This window comes from Elephantulus edwardii, unplaced genomic scaffold (genome assembly GCF_000299155.1).
Source record: "Elephantulus edwardii isolate Elephantulus edwardi_28Jun2011 unplaced genomic scaffold, EleEdw1.0 scaffold00313, whole genome shotgun sequence".
Taxonomy (NCBI): Eukaryota; Metazoa; Chordata; class Mammalia; order Macroscelidea; family Macroscelididae; genus Elephantulus; species Elephantulus edwardii.
This window is the reverse complement of record NW_006400063.1, coordinates 1,696,707-1,704,691: the sequence shown is the minus strand read 5'-3', so window position 1 is coordinate 1,704,691 and position 7,985 is coordinate 1,696,707. Positions and strand designations below refer to the sequence as shown.

Here is a 7,985-nt window from a genome sequence, read left to right as displayed (position 1 = left end):
ATGAATGGGACCTTCTAAGAATCAAATCCCTATGCACATTCAAAAACTTCTCCAACAGGGTAAAAAGGGAAGCCACAGACTGGGAAAAAATATTCGGTAATGAGATGTCAGATGAAGGACTTATATCTAGAATTTATAAAATACTCAAGCACCACAACAAGATAAAGGTAAATAATCCAATTGAAAAATGGGCACAGGATATGAACAGACACTTCACCAAAGAAGACATTCAGATGGTAAACAAATACATTAAGAAATGTTTAAAATCCCCAGCCTTAAGAGAGATGCAATTCAAAACAATTATGAGATACCATCTCACCTCAGTAAGAATAGCAAAATTTAACAGAGTAGCAAACATCAAATGGAGAGGGTGTGGAGAAACTGAAACTTTTATTCACTGTTGGTGTGAGTGTAAAATGGTGCAATTACTATGGAAAGCAGTATGGTGCTTTCTCAAAAAGCTGGAAATAGATATACCACTTGACCCAACAATTCCAGTACTGGGAATATACCTTAAAAAACCAGAACTGACACACAAGCAGATATATGCATACCCATGTTTACTGTGGCTTTGTGAACAGTAGCAAAGAGCTGGAAACAACCCAAGTGCCCATTAACAAACAAACGGACAGAGATGCTGTGGTATATTCACACAATGGAATACTACTCTGCATTAGAAAACAAGGAACTCATGCAATATTATTAAAAATGGGTGATCCTGGAGGACATTATGCTGAGTGAAATATCTCAGAAACAAAAGGACACATACTGAATAATGCCACTGTTGTAGAATGGGACTGACATCAGGGTTGGGGTGAGACTGAGAAAGACTGGATAAATTACGAATACTGCATTGAAACAGATGAATGAGAGAACTGTTCAAAAGCGATATATGATTGGGTATTATGGTTATGACAAGAGTCCAGAATGAAGGTTGCATAGTGGAGTGGACTCGGCAGGGGCGGCGGTGGGGGGGATTGTATACCAATGAAGTAATTTTTCTTTTACTTTTCAAAGAGAAGAGTGAACTGGGGGGGGGGAAGGGTGGGCAGGGAGAAAAATGCAACAATGAATGAATGGAAATCCTAAGTCTCTGTAAATGTTAAAAAATTAATAATAAAAAATTTTAAAAATATAGTATTAAAAAGGAAAGTAGGGAAATGCTGTGGAAACTTTCAGAAGGGGAAAAAAAAAAGGAACACTTGGTAGTTAGTAGAAGCCACCTAGTTTTTCTGGTCTTGCTGTATATGAGGCTATACTTTGTGTGAACCATTATTCTTATGAACTAAGTTAATCTTTGTATGTTTAATTTCTTTTGCTACAGACTAACAGAGAAAAACAATTATATCTTTGATCATGAACTCTTAAGATATTGTTGTTGTTATGTGCTGTTGAGTTGGAAGTGGATCATACTGTGCCCTGAGCAGATTTTCAGATGCAGTAAATTACATGGGAGGAGAAAAACCATCTTTTTCCCTTGGAAGTGGGTGGATCTGAACTATGTGGTTTTTGGTTGGCAGCTTAACTTTTTACACAAGGCCAAACAATCTCTTAAGAATTGGATTTAGCTCCACAGCCTCCAGGGCCAGCTCCGCGCCTTCTCCTGCCAGCCCGCCGGCCCGCTGCCCCCATGGCACCTGGAGCCCCCACTGCGTGGGGCCACTAGGACCTTCGGCCTCCCTTCCCCTCCCCCCGCCCTGCCTCCTCTCCCGCGACGTGGATCTGGGCGTTCTCAGTGCCCAGCTTTTGAGCTGGGGCCCCAGGCTGGCGGTAGGGGGGACGAGAGGGGACCTCCCCTGGACCCCTGGCTCCCCCACCCAGCCGACCCTGTACGCCCGGGGCCCGGAGAAGATCTTAGCGGACAGCGCTGGCTCCGGGCAACGATCAGAACTAGGACACACGTGGCACCTTGGGCAGTGGCCGCTCCTCCTGGTCCACCTGCTCCCTGGGCGCGCACTGCTGGAACTCCATCGCCTCCTGCCCAGAGGAACAACCCCACGTGGATAACTACTGCCTGCTGAGGACCATTGGGAAGGACAACTTCGCCAAGGTCAAGCTGGCTCGGCATATCCTCACCGGCCAGGCCGGGAGGTTGTCATCAAGATCATCGACAAAACCCAGCTCAACCCCAGCAGCCTGCAGAAGCTCTTCCGATAAGTTCGTATAATGAAGGGCCTCAACCACCCCAACATCGTGAAGCTATTCAAGGTGATCGAGACCGAGAAGACGCTGTACCTGGTGATGGAATATGCAAGAGCCGGAGAAGTGTTTGACTACCTCGTGTCTCACGGCCGCATGAAGGAAAAGGAAGCTTGAACCAAATTCTGACAGATTGTATCGGCTGTGCACTACTGCCATCAGAAAAACATTGCACATAGGGACCTGAAGGCCGAGAACCTCTTGCTGGACGCTGAGGCCAACATCAAGATCGCCTACTTCGGCTTCAGTAACGAGTTCATACTAAGCTCCAAGCTGGACACGTTCTGCGGGAGCTCCCCGTATGCCGCCCCCAAGCTCTTCCATGGCAAGAAGTATGACGGGCCGGAGGTGGACATCTGGAGACTCAGCATCATCCTGTACACGCTTGTCAGTGGCTCCCTGCCCTTCGACCTGCACAACCTCAAGGAGCTGCGGGAGCGCGTCATCCGAGGGAAGTACCGGGTCCCCTTCTACATGTCCACTGACTGTGAAAGCATCCTGCAGAGATTTTTGGTGCTGAACCCAGTGAAACGCTGCACTGTTGGGCAAATCATGAAAGACAAATGGATCAACATTGGGTACGAAGGTGAAGAGTTGAAGCCATACACGGAGCCCAAGGAGGACTTTGGGGACACCAAGCCTATCGAGGTGACACGCGGGACGAAATCAAAGAGGCCTTGACCAGCCAGAAGTACAACGCAGTGACCGCCACCTACCTCCTGCTGGGCAGACTGAGGAGGGTGGGGACCGTGGTGCCCCAGGACTGGCCCTGGCACCACGGGTGCAGGCGCCCAGCGAAACTACCAATGGAATAAGCTCCAGCAAAGGTGCCAGTCACAGCAAGGGGCAGCGGACAGCGTCCTCCACCTACCACCTCCAGCGTCCGCACAGCGACTTCAGTGGCCCTTCCCCCACACCCCTGCACCCCAAAGGCAGCCAGACCAGCACAGGGGAGACCGAGCTGAAGGAGGAGCGACTGCTGGGTGGGAAGGCAAGCTGCAGCACCACGGGGAGCGGGAGTCGGGGCTACCCCCTCCAGCCCCATGGTCAGCAGCGCCCACAACCCCAACAAGGCTGAGATCCCAGAGCACCCCTAACAACCTCCCTCCTAGCATGATGACCCGCAGAAACACCTACGTTTGCACAGAACGCCCAGGAGATGAGCGCCCGTCCTTGTTGCTAAATGGCAAAGAAAACAGCTCTGGCACTCAGCGGGTGCCCTCCCCCACCCCGTCCCCCCTCAAGTTTGGCTCCCCCACCGGGAAACGGAGCCGCCTGGCCCAAGGCTCCACCATCCGCAGCACCTTTCACAGTGGCCAGGTCCGGGACCGGAGGGCAGGGAGCGGGGTAGGCGGGGGAATGCAGAACTGACAACCTGCCTCACCCACACTGGCCCACGAGGCCGCTCCCCTGCCCACTGGGCGGCCCCGCCCCACCACCAACCTCTTCACCAAGCTGACGTCCAAACTGACTGGAAGGGTCGGAGATGAACCTGAGAGAATCGGGGGACCTGAGGGTTCCCTGTTCTCATTGGGAGAACTGGGTCTCGTGCTAACTTAGAGCGAAGGAGGCAGCCAGCTCCACCTGAACATCATGACTAGGATGGCAGCTTGGCTCTCAACACTTTCGGCACTTTAGTGGCACATTACTGTGTTGTGAAAAGTCATCTTTAACATTGTGGGGCAGTGATTATTCCCAATCCTCACCTAATAAATGCGAGTAGTACGACAATCTCAAGACATTATGATAATAAACAATTTAGAAATAAAAATTCCTGCCACGCCCACCCCCACCCCCAAAGAGTTGGATTTAACAGGCATGATGAGTTGTGGCTCACCATCTAATGACCAACTCTGGAGTTGCAGATCTCATAATTAAAGCCTTTATTTTTTCTCTATCATGTATGCAATGACCAAAACCGAATTTTCTCAGGAACTTCTCACCACCCACATTTGCCTCTTATAACTAGATTTAAGTCTCAGTGATTGCCAAAAGGTAACGTACAAATTGTGACCCAGGAAGAAGCACAGTACATTTCAAAAGAACGGCATAATTTGTGTCATATGTGCAAGCTGAATCCTGAAGAATATGTGTGGGCATGGCTCTGAAGGGTATAGGATAATGGTGTTAGGAATATAAATTTTAGCTGTCTGAATTCTCTGATCTGGGTTCAAAGTATAGATTCTTCATTCAGTATTTCAGCTGGAAATATTAAGAGTTAATATTCTCTAAAGCAGATATTTTGTGGTGGCTTACAATAAGTTGAAGTACCAGACCTGCCTGCCATGGTACAAATGTGGAAGAAGGCATTCAGGAATTCAGAAAATTGTTCTCTAAGATTTGATTTATCAAGTTAGACTCAAAGAACCTGAAATTCCCAGAAGACATATCTATTATATAATGAACAAATTTGTGAAGAGAAATGCCATTTTATGTAAGCCAGACTTGACAGGGGAACACTTTGATTGAATTAAGAGTGTGCAGTGAAGGACTGACTGAAACTTGTGGTGATTAGGGGCCTTGTGCAGCAGGCAATTGACAAAGCAAGGTAAGTGTGGTTACTGTAATGGACAGCAGAGTCGAAACAGGAATTCAGAATGGTCTTACTTGTGGATTTAAGGATTGGTTATTTAGTCATAGGGTCCCTAGGAGCGAAACAAATGGGAAGTTTAACTTTTTACTTCACTTGTATAAATGGAAGAACTGCCAAAGCAGAGAACATAGTTCCTCAATTGATTCTCAGACTTAAGTCAGTGTATAGACCTTGGTTCTCTTGAGGAAAAGATCACACTATACTGACATAAATTTACACCAACCTCAGATCTGCCTCATTGGGTTCAGTGACTCCCCAAATAAATCCTGTAGTGACCTTTTCCAGTTCCAGAATTTATAAGAGGAGTATATAAAAATTTTGCACAATTCCTACACTGAATCCCTGACATGTGGAGTAAAGGCAGTATAATGGTAGGAGAAACCAACTGGAAGATAAATCAAAAGCCATACCACATTCTTAGAGGAACTGCACATTATTAGAAATTGAAAAATTCAGGGCAGTGATTCCCATCACATATCAATTTAACCTATTTGGATTGTGCAAAACAAAAACAAAAACAAACAAACAAAATCCACCAACAGATGGATTGTGGAGAATGGCAGGTGATTATCATAAAGTTAACTAAGTAATGACTCCAGTACAGCTGCTGTTTCAACATGTCATTTGACTGCTTGAGAAAATTAATCATTTCTTGCTACCAGGTATACAGCTATTGAACTGGCTAATGCCTTTCTCCATGCTGGTTTATAAAGATCATTAGAAGCAGAATGCTTTCAGCTCGCACGGACAACTACACACAAAGCATTCAACCCTCTAATGCTGCATTGTAATTTAGTCTGCAGAGATTTGATTGCCTTTCCCTTCTATTATATATCACACTAGTCCCTTACATTGATGATACTAGGCTAACTTGACCTAGCTAATAGATCATGGTGATATTAAACTTATTAATAAGACATTTGTATGCTAGAGGGTAGGATACAAATCTAACAAAAATTCAGATGCTTTCTACCTCAGAGAAATGTCCTGGGTTTAAGTGGTGTGGACTATGTCAGGATATTTTATCTAAAGTGAAGGATCACTTATTTTATCTGGCCTATCTCACAACTTTAAAAAAAAAAGGCAGCACAACACAAAGTCGGCCACTTTGGTTTTGGAAGATAACACATTTCTCATTTGGATATACTACTTTGACCTATTTTTCAATTGACTTGAAAAAGCTTCTAATTTTGAGGGTGATCCAGACAGAACAAGAGGAGGTGCTACAAAAAGTACAGGCTGCTCTGCAAAGTCATTATGTCACTTGGATTATATCTCATGGATCTAATGGTCCTGTGTGGATAGAGATGCTGTTTGGTGTCAATGGCAGGTACCAAGTGGTAATTTATAGGGCAGACCCTTGGAACATTGGAGCAAAGTTTTCCCATCTACTCTATATACCTGTGCAATTTTAGATACACAGCTAGACTTCAATATGGATTGAAATGCAACATAAAAATGACAAAGATTTTCACCATTGGGCAAATTGGCAGCACCAGGATAGATGGAAAAAGGGATCGATGTTCTTAACAATTTCAGCTCACTTGGTTCCACAATCGGCCCTCTTGGTATCAACAATAAGGAAATCAACAGACAATTTCATTGGGTAAATTTGCTATCAGATTTACTCTCCAGAGTACTGAAGAGCAATGATGTCAGTCTAGAGACTAAGGTATGTCTGATCCAGGCTATAGTCTTCACAATTATTTGCTATGTATCAGAGAGCTGGACTAAGGAGGACAGAGGATAATCTATGCCTTTGAGTTCAACTACCAAGAAAACAAACAGGTCTGTCTTGGAGAGAATGAAATCAAGTTTCTCAATGAATGCTAGGATTCTGAAGCTCTTTCTCACATACTTTGGGCATATGGCCAGGAGGGGTCAGTCTTTAGAGAAAGACATCATGCTTGGAAGGGTGGAGGGACAGCACAGGAGAGGATGATATGGATTGACACAGTAACTAGGGGGATAGGTGAATCTCAGTCAGAGAGAAAGGCTCAGGATAGGACAGGGTTCAGAGCTATTGTACAAGGGTGACTATGAGCTGCAGGTGACTCAATGGCATGGGACAATAACAAGAGACAATAGAGATTGAATACCTAATCATGTGCCTGAACTTTCCATAATCAACAGGGTATTGTCTCTGATCGATAAATTCATAACTCATAAAAGTGGATGCATACTACAGTACTTCCTCAATCAATGGAAGTGGTATATATGAGAACAGTTTCAAGTGGGACCTGAGGGTACAAATAAGTTATATGAATGATTGCTTCAGATGTCAATGACCCACTTCTGTCATGTTACCTTCTGTTTTATAGTCAGTGGTATCATGGAGAAAGCTTTATGCTTGAGGAAGAGAAAACGTGTATCTGTTCTGCACAGTACCACTAGGAAGGTACCAGCACTAGCACTGCAGCTCCTTTCCTGGATATTCCTGAAGGAATACAGTGAAGGGAATTCTTTAAGATGGCAGAACCTCAAGCTGTGCACATGGTTGTACATTCTGCTTGGAAGGAAAAATGGCCAAATGTATGCCTATATGCTATTATGGGCTGTGGCAAATAGTTTAGCTGGGATTTTAGGAATTTTAAGAGAATATAATTAATTAAAGGAAATATAAAATTAAAAGAAAATTAATAGTAATGAGGTATGCCAACTACTCTTATTACTGCAATGCAGAATATTAAGACTGAAATGGCAGAAGTGTCCAACAAACTGAAGGGACAAAAGTACAGAACAGAAGAGATGGAGCAGAGTCAGTGAGCTGAATTAAGAACCTCAAAGGAAATATACTAGAAGAAAAATTAGAGATGACATGTAAAGAAAATTAAGAAAACATTAGAACCATGTAAGATGACATCAAAAGTAACAACAAACATATGACTGGAATTGTATAACACAAGGGGGACAGGAAAATAACTAGAAACCTGTGGAAGAGGTAGTAGAAAAACTTCCCAAATACTACAAAGAACAGAGAAATTCATATTCAGGAAGCTCAGTGAACATCAAATAGACTAGACCCAAAAAGAAAAAAAATATTAAGACATATCATAGTCAAATTCTTCAAAACCAAAGGATAGAATAATAAAAGCAGAACAAGAAAAACGAGTGTCACAACGATAGCAATAAAACCTAGCCTCTCAGTAGTCACACTGAACGTGAATGGTTTAAATGCACCGCTGAAGAGAAA

The 7,985-nt window shown here is 44.2% G+C and overlaps 1 protein-coding gene and 1 pseudogene across 2 annotated transcripts in view; one reads left to right on the top strand and one right to left on the bottom strand.

Annotated features, from left to right (window-relative positions):
* SYK (spleen tyrosine kinase) overlaps positions 1-7,985 on the bottom strand; it is a 248,996-nt gene that overhangs the window by 5,846 nt on the left and 235,165 nt on the right. The window lies entirely within an intron of this gene.
* Positions 1,501-3,759, top strand: LOC102845553 (annotated as a pseudogene).